This window comes from Aegilops tauschii, chromosome 6 (genome assembly GCF_002575655.3).
Source record: "Aegilops tauschii subsp. strangulata cultivar AL8/78 chromosome 6, Aet v6.0, whole genome shotgun sequence".
Classification (NCBI taxonomy): domain Eukaryota; kingdom Viridiplantae; phylum Streptophyta; class Magnoliopsida; order Poales; family Poaceae; genus Aegilops; species Aegilops tauschii.
The window spans coordinates 479,117,598-479,131,401 of NC_053040.3; the positions used below are offsets into that span (position 1 = coordinate 479,117,598).

The following is a 13,804-nucleotide window of genomic DNA, read 5'->3' on the forward strand; positions in this document are numbered from 1 at the left end:
CGCCCGGCCACGACTGGGCCTTTTTTTCAAATATTTTTTTCACATAGATTAAATTTTAAAAATGTTAAACAGTTGACAAAGTCATGACAGCAGTAACGCATTCATACAAATATATCATGTTTCACACATAATAATAAAAATCGCATGTCTCATAACATTGAACAAGGTGGCATAAAGAATAAACTCAAAGTGCCATGTCTCTTATCCTTAAACAAATAAACTGAAAGTGCCATGTCGCATTAGAATCGAACAAATTAACCAAAATAAAGCGACAAATAGTACGACATGCTAATTGAACTCTGTCCCAGTGCCTTCCATTGATTATGAATACTTCATCTTTATGCCCGGTTCCTACATAATAAATTGTAAACAACTCATCAGACAATTGTAAAGAGAGAAACAAAAAATAATTAAAATAATGTAAAACTTACTTTTCATTCTCAGGGCACGTTTGCCGTCTATGGCCCTCTTTCTTACAAATGCCACAAAGAGGACCGAGTTTTCTCTCAGAAAATGATTTTGGTCTTTCATTTTTTGTAACATTTGGATCTTTCTTTGCCCGCCCTGACGTGCTCTGTTTAGGGGTGCCCTTCGTGGAAACTTTCACGGGATCACCTATAACATCAACATGTTGTTCCGGCTCACGTGGCTCCTCATGCACATTTCTTCTACTACCAACAACATCATCATCAGGGACCTTTTTCTTCGCTATTATATTCTGCAGACACTGCATCAACTCATCAAAGACGAATGGATCATTTGAAGCAACATGAAAAGCTTCAGCTCCTGTTATACTGAGTTGACTATAGCGAGCACGCTACTCTGCCCCTGTCCAACCCCAGCCAAACATGTCACTCTTCCGCTGTGCAGGCTGCCCACGTCTCGCAACTTTCGACATCTTCTTAAGGATGCAACACTTAGGCATTTTAGATATTTTTAGATGAACCAACACATACAGAATGTGTTTGCAAGGCAACCCTTTCCGAAGCATTCGTCCACAACTGCAGTCTATCGTATTCTCAGAGTTTTCAGCTCGATAATTCACGCTGAACTGAAATTTGCGGTTATTTCTCCATGCCACGATGAAGGTGTGGCAGTCAACTCCCACTAGCGTCTCAAAAATCTCAAGCTCTCCCATCTTCTTCAGATCTTGTTGAAGAATATAAAAATTGGAATGAGTGAATACTTTTGCAGCATGCTTCTCAATGTCCTTATATTCTGTGACTGATGGTGGCAATGACTGATTTGAAACACAGTCATCATGCGCCTCGTTCTCACGTAGTCGAACTATGCGATTCTCATAATGCACAACTAGGTCAACAATAGTCATACCGCCGTCCAGGTGAAGGTGAAGACAAGAGTTAAGGCTTTCACTCCTCTGATTACTGCGCATACCCAGAAAAATACAATCTGACAGATATGATGCTGCCCACAGACTCCTCTTCCTGTACATCCTACGCAGCCACTCTTCTGTTTTATCAGTCTTCCATTTACGGACAAAAGCGTGCCATCTCGCCTCAAAGTTGGCTGGAGAGGTGGAGTAGTACAAGAGTGCCCTAAACTCATTTAGCGATTTGTAATTAAGGTGCTTCTGCATATTTTTTCCACGTGCCATGAGCAGAGACGGTGCAACACATCAACCAAAACCAACCGAATAGCTCGTATCATTGCAGCGTCTCCATCTGTGATGATTGACCTTGGCTTTTTCTGACAATTGGCCTTCAGGAATGTCTGGAGCAGCCACACGTACGTCGCTTCGGTCTCGTCGGACACAATGGCACAACCAAAAACTGTGGTGCAACGGTGATTATTTACACCAACAAAGGGGATGAACGGCATACCATATCTGTTCATCTTATACGTGCTGTCAAACACAGTCACATCTTCATACAACTGATAGTCCCGCCGCGACTGTGCATCGCACCAGAACATGCTCTTCAAACGGCCCTCCTTATCGAGCACGTACTCAAAGAAAAAGTCTGGATCCTTCTCCTTTCTGCTCCTCATAATTCCGATTGCCGTGTTAGCATCACCCTTCGCAATCAACTTCATTTTTTCTCGGCAACATAGGTTGTAGACGTCTCGTCTCAGAAACCCACACTTATCATACGAGCCATACCTGCTAATGAAGTTGTCGACGATGATATGCTTTATGATCCCAACTCCTTCCATCGCCAAGATCTCAGCTATCTAGTGATCTCCCATCACTCGATGTGACCGCAGAAATACCACGTCATCTCCTCTAGCCAACAAATGGTTGTGATCATCCATAAAAGCTGCCACGAACCAAACTCCATGTCCTTTGTCCAACTTCACGACTAAATGTGCGCCACACTCGCAACGAGTCTCAGGTCTTAGCCTGCGGGTACGGCCCTCCGGGTTTAAAAATTTACTGAGACGTTTTCCTGCCCTCGAGCAAACGTATCGCCTATACCGAACAGTGGTTGAAAGTCCTTTTCCTCGTTTCACCTTATCTTTTCTGATACTGAATCCACGGTCTTTGGCGTAGTTATTATAGAACATGTAAGCCTGCCATTGTGATGCAAATGTCATACCCATAACCTTCAACTGTACCTCCAGCGCACGTTGCTGGATTTCAGCTTCCTCAATGTCCATATTAGCTCCATCCTCATGCTCATAGCCATCATCACCACTCCAACCATCAAAGTTAGCCTACAATATTCCACATAAGCAAGTGTAAGTTGTCATTAACAAGTTTTTATTATTGTATGACATCTTAAATTTTGGACCGAACCTGGCTTATGTTATCCGCGAAAGATTCAACACCATGATTTTCCTCGTTCTGGACGTCAATATCCTCCTGCACATAAAAGAAATCATATGCACATGTAAGTACCCATATGGTTCGTCATCCGACGAAATGAATGTACACGTCACTTATGTTTTCACTACAAGCACCCTCCTCCTTCTTTTGAAAATCCTCATCAGGTAAATTATCGTACGACGACCAGGATTCATTGTCGCTGCTATCATCATCATTTTTACTTTCATTACCATTCGTACGATCAACACTATCGCTACCATCCCACTCACTCGTATCCAAAAACAGATCCGTAAATTCAGTTTCTTTATCCATTGAATGACCTCACAACCAACGCTGCAACATTATAAATAAATATTGATCTATCAATTTTAAATCAAATTAAATATACTACGGTCATACGGATGAGTGATTGCAGATAATTATTTGCAGGTACAATTTTTTTTGACAAACTAGACGGCTTACATGGCATGCACGTGCACTTCGGCCGGCCTGGCCTGGCTGCGGACGGCGAGGACGTTCCCGGAGAGGTTGATCACGGAGTTGCGGGCGGCGACGGCGTCCACGTAGGCCACGTCACCGCGACGACTTGCACGGAGGCCAGATCACGTACGGCGGGCGACTCCAACAACGTCCGCGACGGCCAGATCCCGGGTGAAGAAGGGGAGAATGGTCGGAGATCGGTGGGGAAAGGCGGCGATCGGCCGGACGGGGAGACGTTGGAATTGGCAGTGTGATCACGGCTAGATCGGCGGGGAAAGGCAGCGATCGGCGGGTAAGGGCGGCGATCGGCGGGGCGGGGCGACGTTGGAATGGGCCGCGTGATCAACGCATGTCGTGGGTAATTTTTTTTTTCACGCAACTGGGAGGGGGTAGATGCGAGCCGGCCGTATCGGCTCGAGCCGTGCGCTCGGCTCTACTTGTATGGGCACGCCGCCTACGGCGCGAGATACGTTAAGCAGCGTATGCCCAAAATGCCCTTATACGTTAAGAAGGGGGGGAGGGTGGGGGGGGGGGGGGGGGTGGGGGTGTACCGAAGCAGACCTCAACAATACTTTGAGGATGAGAAAATTGACGTCAATGAAATAGTCTAATAGTCTTCCATTAATTGTGATCTGAATCATCAGCGTTGTTACTCCTAGACCCAGTCCCAAAACGAGTGACAGAGGATTAAATGTTTGACCTAGACGCCATTCCCTAACAATTGAGAAAAATAGATAAATAGATGCCCTCGTTCTTCCCTAAATCCCAATCCAAAGCATGGAGGTAAAACAACACAGAGAGCCGCGAGGAATAGATTGAAGCTTGCTTGCGTACAGATTCTTTAGATGGACAATTGACGAAGACTTGAAGACGAGCGGCGAGGCGCTGCTGGCGGCGCCTAGACGGAGCTTAGATGCGTCGCAGAGACTTCGATTCCTCGTGATGTGGCAACTGCAAGGAGACGGCGAGAGGATTACAGGCGATTAGGATGTTTTGTCATCCATCGAGCAGGCCTTTCGATGGGCTGTAACAGGCCCGTACGTATGGCTCATGTATCTCATGCGTGTCCCAGCCGTTTTCTGATTTTTTTGCTCTTTATTTTAATTCGAAAAATGGGATACTTTGGGATACGCGTATCCCAGGCGTATCTGTGCGTATCCCCGTCCTGGTGCAGTATTCTGCACCGATACGGCACCTCCTCGCCGTATCCCTGCAACGTAGGCAGCCCTGACACCGTGCTCGACGAGACCTGCTGGAGCGACTACAACTCCTGCAAAAACACAGGCGTAAGCACAAGCTCATTTCCCCCCTGGATCATCTGCTCTACCCCGTCACGACTGAACTCAACCTACCAATCCTCATGTGCACTGCAGAACTTGTACTGTTACGCGAAGATGATGGCGGAGATCACAGCGACAGAGGAGGCGGCCAAGAGGGGGCTGGAGCTGGCAGTGGGTGGTGCCGTCCATGACCATGGGCCCCATGCTGCAGCAGGCGCTCAACTTCAGTAGCAGCCATGTCGCACGCTACCTCACCGGCGCAAAGCCCACCTACCCCAATGCCGTCGCCGCCTACACCAACGTCCGCGACGTCGCCCGCGCACACGTCCTTGTCTACGAGCACCCCGACGCGCGCGGCCGCTACCTTTGCATCAGCGCTGTGCTACACCGCGCGCACTTCCTCCAACTCCTCGGTGACCTCTTCCCGCAGTACCACATAATCGCAAAGTAAGTACGACAACACCATGGTCGAAGATAACCTGCAAAAAAACCCCGATGTGGTGGTTTTCATCAAACCCAAGCCAGGAGAGCTTCAGGCTGCAAAGCGTATTTTTGAGGTTTTTGGGGAGGCTTCAGGTTTGCGGATAAACTTGGCGAAATCTGCGGCCCTTCCGATAAGGTGCTCGGATTAGGAAATCACTATGGCAAGCAGCGTGTTAGGATGCCCGAGAGGGTCCTTCCCTATCAAATACCTGGGCCTCCCGTTGGCATTACGGAAGCTGACTCCGGCGCAGCTACAATACTTGGTGGATCAAATGGCGAATTGTCTCCCTAAGTGGAAGGCGGCTTTGATGCCGAAGAGTGGACGGTTGACCTTGGTCCAATCGGTTCTTTGTGCCATGCCCATTCATGCCATGATGGCCTTGGATCTTCCAATGAAAACTATTGCTGCGATGAACAAAGTGTGCCGAGGTTTCCTCTGGTGCAAGCGAGCTAATGCGAATGGTGGCAATTGCGCTGTTGCCTGGGATACAGTTTGTGCACCAAAATGGGCTGGAGGTCTGGGAATACCAAACCTCAAATGGCTGAATGTGGCCATGCAAGCTAGGTGGCCACGGCTTCAACGGGTGGACTCGAGCAGACCTTGGAGTGAATTCACAACTAAAGTGCCAACGGATGCACAACTTCTGTTCCAGGTAGCCACCAGGAGTGAGGCACATTGTGGGCTTAACACGCTTTTTTGGGAAGATCGTTGGATCCATGGGATGAGGGTGCAGGAGATCGCACCAACCATATATGGCATGATTCCTCGACGAGTCAGATTGACGAAGCATGTAGCACTGGCCATTGAGGATGGCTCTTGGGCTCTGGATGTTGGCCCGGAGCTTGGTGAGCAAGCCTTGAGGGAATTCCTATCCCTATGGCTCTGTGTGTGCACGTGGGAGCCGGAGGTGGATGTGCCTGATAAAGTCACATGGTCCTGAGAGACGAACGGACGATACTCGGTGAGGTCGGCTTATGCGGCAAGGTTTTGGGGTCAGGAGGTAGCACCCTTGGCGGAGCTGACCTGGTCATCCCGGGCGCCCTCTAACTGCAAGTTCTTCACTTGGCTAGCATTACGAGATCAATGCTGGACCTCGGATAGACTTGCAAGAAGAGGGTTACCGCATCAGGACGCATGCCCTCTGTGTGACCAAGAGGAGGAAACGATCAATCACGTGCTCCTAACATGCGTGTTCGCTCGTTCCATATGGGCTGTGATTTGCGAGGCATTGGGCAAGTTGGACTGGACACCGACGGCTCATGACACGCTTGGCGTTTGGCTTCGGGATAAGCAAGGTCCGAACAACCTGCGGCGCAAGGATTTACATACTATATTCATCATCACTATTTGGGAGTTGTGGAAGCATCGTAATGCTATTGTGTTCGACGGAGCATCCCCGTCGGTGGATGTGCTTATTGCTCGGGTCAAGTCCGAAGGGAAGATATGGTCGCTAGCTGGCAAGTTCAAAGGGGACGTTGAACCCTGCATTGGTAGTTTAGAAAGGTGGGCGCGTAGGGAAGGATAATTGTAACGGAACTCTTGTAAATTATGGTGGAGACAATCTTTGCCTTTCTTCTTTAATATATAATATGCACGCTCGTGCATATTCGAGAAAAAAAAGAAGAAATCAGGATTTTGGGGATTCATCATGGAATTGTGCCTTTCTGCAAGTGTAGTATGTAACATGTTAAAGTTGCCATGTTGTAATTAACAAATAAATGATAACCTGGGATCGATGGAGAAGAATAAGTCTAACAAGTTTGATTTTATGGAAGTACTATACTCCATTTCTCACAGGAAGAGTACATTGCAAATAACCACCATAGTTGGCAGAGACCCTTGTTTCAATTTTTTATATTTTTGTTTTTTCCGTTGAAGAGAACTTCTTTTTTCGTTGAAGAGAACTTATATCTACACATCAAGATGATCCAATCCCACACAATTTCAAACTTGTCTCTGCATAACAAGATGGACAATAGAAGCTGAGCATATTGACACGCCATGGCATTCTGAATAAAAAATAGCCTACGCTAATTCGAACAAAACCTCCATCCATGTGTGGTAAATCCTTCACTAACTTACTACTGATCACTACCAATTTATTGAAGACGACCCTGCTGCTATAGACATGACCCATCGAACATTTTTTCTAGCTTCGTCCCTGCTTAAAAGTCACATATGTACTGAAGTAGGATATTCAGTGTTCCTTCTGGTACTCTGGCTGGTGGAAATACCCTGGCCGCCCCCTCCTCTCTTCCACTAAGACCCATGAAGGCCCATTAACACCCCCCCCCCCCCCCCCCCCCCGGTGGGTTCCGGTAACCCCCCGGTACTCCGGAAAATGCCCGAACCTATCTGAAACATTTCCGGTGTCCAAACATAACCTTCCAATATATCAATCTTCATGTCTCGACCATTTTGAGACTCCTCGTCATGTCCGTGATCACATCCAGAACTCCGAACAACCTTCGGTACATCAAATCACATAACTCACCTTTCCGGTGTCCAAACATAACCTTCCAATACATATCGTCATCGAACGTCAAGCGTGCGGACCTACGGGTTCGAGAACTATGTAGACATGACCGAGACTCATCTCCGGTCAATAACCAATAGCGGAACCTGGATGCTCATATTGGTTCATACATATTCTACGAAGATCTTTATCGGTCAAACCGCATAGCAACATACGTTGTTCCCTTTGTCATCGGTATGTTACTTGCCCGAGATTCGATCGTCGGTATCACTATACCTAGTTCAATCTCGTTACCGGCAAGTCTCTTTACTCGTTCCGTAATGCATCATCCCATAACTAACTCATTAGTCACATTGCTTGCAAGGCTTATAGTGATGCGCATTATTATACGTCTCCAACGTATCTATAATTTATGAAGTATTCATGCCATGTTTACAACAATTTTATATGGTTTTGGTATGATTTCCATGGAACTAACCCGGACTGACGATGTTTTCAGCAGAACTACAGTGGTGTTGTTTTTTGTGCAGAAATAAAAGTTCTCGGAATTGGACGAAACTTTTTGACGATTTTTTTGGAACAAAAGAGACCCCCGAAGCTTTGTGCGAGGGCCTGAAGAGCCACGAGGAGGGCACAACCCACTAGGGCGCGCCTGGTGGGCCGTCCGTGCCCCGGTGGGTTGTGCTCACCTCGAGGCCCATCTTAGCGTGAAACCAACGCCAAAAAATCCTATAAATAGCGAAACCATCAGAAGTTAACCTAGATCAGAAATTCCGCCGCTGCAAGGCTCTGTAGCCATCGAAAACCAATCTAGACCCTTTCCGGCACCCTGCCAGAGGGGGAATCATCTCCGATGGCTATCTTCATCATCCCGGCAGCCACCACGATGAGGAGGGAGTAGTCCACCCTCGGGGCTGAGGGTTTATACCAGTAGCTATGTGTTTAATCTCTCTCTCTCGTGTTCTTGAGATGTCACGATCTTGATGTATCGCGGTCTTTGTTAATATAGTCGGATCATATGGTGTTTCCCCCTCTCTATCTTGTTGTGATGAATTGAGTTTTTCCCTTTGAGATTTCGTTGTTACCGGATTGAATACTTTTATGGATTTGAGAACACTTGATATATGTCTTGCAATTGAATACTCGTGGTGACAATGGGGTATCGTATTGATTCACTTGATATATGCTTTGGCACTCAACTCGCAGATTCCCGAGGTGACATTGGGGAAATCTATGCATAGGGGTTGATGCACGTTCTTGTCTTTGTTCCTCCGATAGAAATCTTGGGGTACTCTTTGAAGTTCTTTGTGTTGGATTGAGTATTATGAATATGAATTTTCTTTCGTGTTATTTTAGTACAAACTCTAGGATAGATCGAACGAAAAGAATAGCTTTGTATTATTTTAGTACAAACTCTTGAATAGATCGAACGACAAGAATAGCTTTGAGGTGGTTTCGTACCCTACAAACATTTTATTCTTATGTTCTCCGCTAGATAGGAACTTTGGAGTGATTCTTCATCGCACTTTGAGGGGTGGTTATATGATCCAACTATATTAGCACTGTTGAGAGATAGCACTAGCGAAAGTACGGACCCTAGGCCTCATTTTCAAGCATTGCAATACTGTTTTTTTGATCGTTTACTATTTGCTAGCTTGCTGTTTTTATTTATTCAGATTATAAAAATATATTTCTACCATCAATATTACACTTTTATTACCATCTCTTCGCCGAACTAGTGCACCTATACAATTTTCCATTGTATTGGGTGTGTTGGGGACACAAGAGATTTCTTGTATTTGGTTGCAGGGTTGTTTGAGAGGGACCATCTTCATCCTACGCCTCCCACGGATTGATAAACCTTAGGTCATCCACTTGAGTTAAATTGCTACTGTCCTACAAAACTCCGCGCTTGGAGGCCCAACACGAGTCTACAAGAATAAAGTTGCGTAGTAGACATCAAGCTCTTTTCTGGCGCCGTTGCCGGGGAGGTGAGTGCATGAAGGTATATCTTTAGATCTTGCAATTGAATCTTTTAGTTTCTTGTTTTATCACTAGTTTGGTTACTAAAAGAAAACTACAAAAAAAAGGAATTGAGGTTGCATCATATTATTGATCATCTTTACAATATCTTTCTTGAAAATGATGGTTCGGAAAGTTGTGCTCAATTGACAGAAGAAGAATCCAATAGAATGTTTGGTATAAATGATGAGCATGATTGCAATGTTGTTAGTATGAATTCTTTGAATACCCATGATGCTAACGATATGCAAAGCCATAAGCTTGGGGATGCTATATTTGATGAGGATGATATTTTTAGTCCCCCAAGTTTTGATGATAAAATTTATTATGATGATTATATTGATGAAAGTGGATTCGGAGATGTCATGACTTTATTTGATGATGAATCCACTATTTTGGAAGAGGTTGCAATTGATTATGACAACAAAGTTGCTATCTATGATGATTATGGTGATGACATGTATGCTATATTGAATAATGATAACCATGAAACTTGTTATCTTGATTTTAATTTTGAATCCCATGATAGTTATTTGTTGAGTTTGCTCCCACTACTATTCATGAGAATAAATTTTCTTATGTGGAGAGTGAGAAAATTTCTATGCTTATGTATCATGATAAGAATACTTTATGTGATAGCTATTTTGTTGAATTCATTCATGATGCTACTAAAAATTATTATGAGAGGGGAACTTATGCTTTTACATATATCAATAATACCAAGTTTCCTCTCTTTATGTTGAAAGTTTTGAAGTTGCACTTGTTTTGCCTTCCTATGCTAGTTGATTCTTGTTCCCATAAATTGTTTGCTCATAAAATCCCTATCAATAGGAAGTGGGTTACACTTAAATGTGCTTGCCATGTGATTCATGATGCTCTTGTTATGTTTCAATTCTTATCTTTTATGCGAGCATCATTGAAATCATCATGCCTAGCTAAAAGGCATTAAAGAAAAGCGCTTGTTGGGAGACAACCAAACACTTTTACCTACTATTTTTGTATCTTCACATGATTATTCTACTGTATTGATCATGTTTTATTGCTTTTGTTTCAATAAAGTGCCAAGTAGAGCCTTTGGGATCATGTTGGGTGATAGTTGATTTGACCCTGCTAAAAAACGGGAACTTTTGCGCTCACGAAAATAATTCCTATTTTTAACATAAGAGTGATTTTGAGTTGATTCTTTTTGCAGAAGTTTAATATACAAATTTATCACGTGGAACAATTTCTTTCATAATTTTTGGAGTAGCAGAAGTATGGTAGTTATCCAGATCATTAAAGACTGTTCTGTTTGTGACAGATTCTGTTTTCAATCCATAGTTGTTTGCCTTCTAGTTTCTATGGCTTATATTGCTCAATATAAATTGTGGAAATGATATTCTACAGTAGGCATTGTGTGAGAACAATTATTAATCTTGTCTTTGACAGTACCAAAAGTGAAATGGTTTGCTCTTTATCATACTAACCTATCTCACGAAGTTCCGTTAAGTTTCGTGTGATTGAAGTTTTCAAGTTTTGGGTGAGATGTCGATATGAGGAGAATAAGGAGTGAAAAGACCCTAAGCTTGGGAATTCCCAAGGCACCCCAAGGAAATATTCAAGGAAGATCCAAGCAACTAAGCTTAGGGATGCCCCGGAAGGCATCCCCTTGTCAGTGTCAAAACCGGCAGATCTCGGGTAGGGGGTCCCAAGCTGTGCGTCATGGATCGATGGGTAACAGGAGACGGGGGACACAATGTTTTACCCAGGTTCAGGCCCTCTCTATCGAGGTAATACCCTACTTCCTACTTGATTGATCTTGATGAATATAGGGTTACAAGAGTTGATCTACCTCGAGATCATATGTTGTGGTCTAAGACCTAAGGGTATGATGAGTAATGTCATGATCCTCTATCAACTAGCCTAGCCTCAGCCTATATAACATACCGGAGGCCTAGGATAACAAGAGTCCTAGTCGAATACGCCGGTGGAGAGGAGTCTTTGTCTTCATCACCAAGTCTTGTGGAATCTTCCTCATGCATGTCATCGACTGTCCGAACTGGCCCATGAGTAAACGACCATGGGGGTCCTCGGCCCAATCCAGCTGACCGGGAGACGACGTGGTGAGTACCCCCTAGTCCAGGACACCGTCAATTGTCCCCTGAACCGGTCTTCAAGTTGGGGACGCTCCTCGGTTCTTCCAAACTGTTCTTCGTCTTCGGTCGTCGGTCTTGAAAACTGGTTCAATAAATCTTCCCATCTTCTATCTGGAGGGTTGTCTAGCTAAATCTGAAGATTTCACACGTCGGGTATCCGAGGAGCCCTTTAAGTTTTCGGCCTTTATCAATGCCTTGTTATTTTTATGCCACACCTAGGGTTTGAAGTGTTTCCCGTGCGGTAGTGTCCTCTTGCGTCCGAGCTCCAACGCCGGACTGTATCCAAGCTCCAACGCCGGATTGTATCCAAGCTCCAACGCCGGACTGTGTCCGAGCTCCAATGCCGGACTATGTCCAATCTCCAACGCCGGACTATATCCGAGGTACCATAGATCACCTTGGTTAAAAAAAGTTTTAGCCGAGCTTAATGCCGGAAATGCCCTCGAAGGAGCTAGCCACTTGCATCCGAGCTATATGCCGAACTGCTTCCGAGGTGGCTCAGCACCTCGGTCATGGGTTGATTGTTTGCGGATTTTATTTCCGATGCGTATAAATTTATTTGCTGACAAGATGTATTGCCAGTATCCCTGAAGGTGTCTGTCGGCCTAAGATCCGAGATGCACCTGAAGGAAAATATGAAACCGCAGATCCTAGTAGCTTCTGAGACTCAGATCGTGAAATCGGCCTGAGGATCAACTCCTAGCTCGGCAGCATACATAGGAATAGAAACGCAGTGTAATATATTAGAGGTAATGGTGATCGGTGGACGGGCCCCTGAGAGAGGGTCGTGAGAAGTCGCCGTGATATATCAGCTTGATGCCGGATAAGTCCCATATGGTACTTATTGTCGTCCGAAGACGCGCTTGTCCATAGTTCGGTTATGCCGAACACTGAGCACTTTGAATTTTCTGCATTGAATAGGCAATGCAGTAGCCCCCGAGCCACTGGTCGGGTGGCAACACCAGATCAGGGCATCAATGTGCCCCTTTAATATTTGTAAATAATGAGCGCAAAGCCCAGTAGCCCCCTGAGCCTTAATGTGGGCACGGGTGGCTGAATTAAGGATCGGTATCCAGAGTAAAATCACAATTTATGTGTAATGATTCTATGTATCCAAGTACTTTTCATCATTTATGCTCAAATCCGCATTGTACAAAACTTTGTTGACCGACCATTGGCTTCAACCTCCTCGGCCAGTAGCTGGGGAGTGTTTGTCCTATTTTATAAAGCCGTTATAAGGGCAAAGATTTATGGAAAACAAGGCAATCCGGTCATACAATTTTATAAACAAAGGTACGCAGAGAGATATGTTATATTACTGTTTAACATAAAAAATGTCTTCCAAAGAAAATAGTCCCACTATTGGTTCCTTTCTTTGGGTTGTCATGCTAAGCATGATCAATGAAACCTCATCTCGGATCAATGTGGGAGCAAAATATTGAGGATTTAGTTTGGGGAAAGTTCCCGAACTATGTGGTCTTAATGAACCAAAATATTCACTTCCATCGTTGCCGACCAATGTGATCCTCTAAGATTGCTAGCTTTCGGCTTCACCCAGTCTGAGGTACTAACTTGGATGACCCGGTAGTAACAATCACAGAGGTGCTCCCTTTACCACCTAGCCGAACAATCGGGAATGAAGGGGTAAGCACAGGAGCCAGGCAACGCATCTTGGCTAAAATCTTAAGTCAAATTGATGCATATGTATGGCTTTATAACGATGATTACAGAAGGCAACCCTTGTATATTAAAGACAAATGCCGATGATATGTTTATTTTGACTCCGTTGCGACCGTTTATCAATTGCAAGTGGCCCATCGCCGGCTTCTACCCCTTTGTAGATACTACGCAGGGTGTTTTCGCAATAACAAGACAACCCTTAGCCGACGTCTCGGTGCCCGAAGGTGGTTGTGTTAGCGGAAACGAGGCAATCGGATATGCGGGCTTTATAACTTTCACTTAGTCATAGGAGCTTTAAACTGGGGAAGCTAGCTACGAGCCCCCGGTTAGTGTTCGGCGACAGCCGAGGTCAAGCCGTAAACACTTCGGCCAATGTTATGAATGGCCCGTCATTTAACATAGTCATCGGATCGCTGACCAGTTTACGCTTATTGTGACAATCAGTTTTCGGCTTTCTCCACT

At 45.0% G+C, this 13,804-nt stretch overlaps 1 pseudogene; it reads left to right on the plus strand.

Moving 5' to 3' along the window:
* LOC120966674 (cinnamoyl-CoA reductase 1-like) overlaps window positions 1-4,996 on the plus strand; it is a 38,514-nt pseudogene extending 33,518 nt beyond the window's left edge.
* Window positions 4,997-13,804: the final 8,808 nt, after the last annotated feature.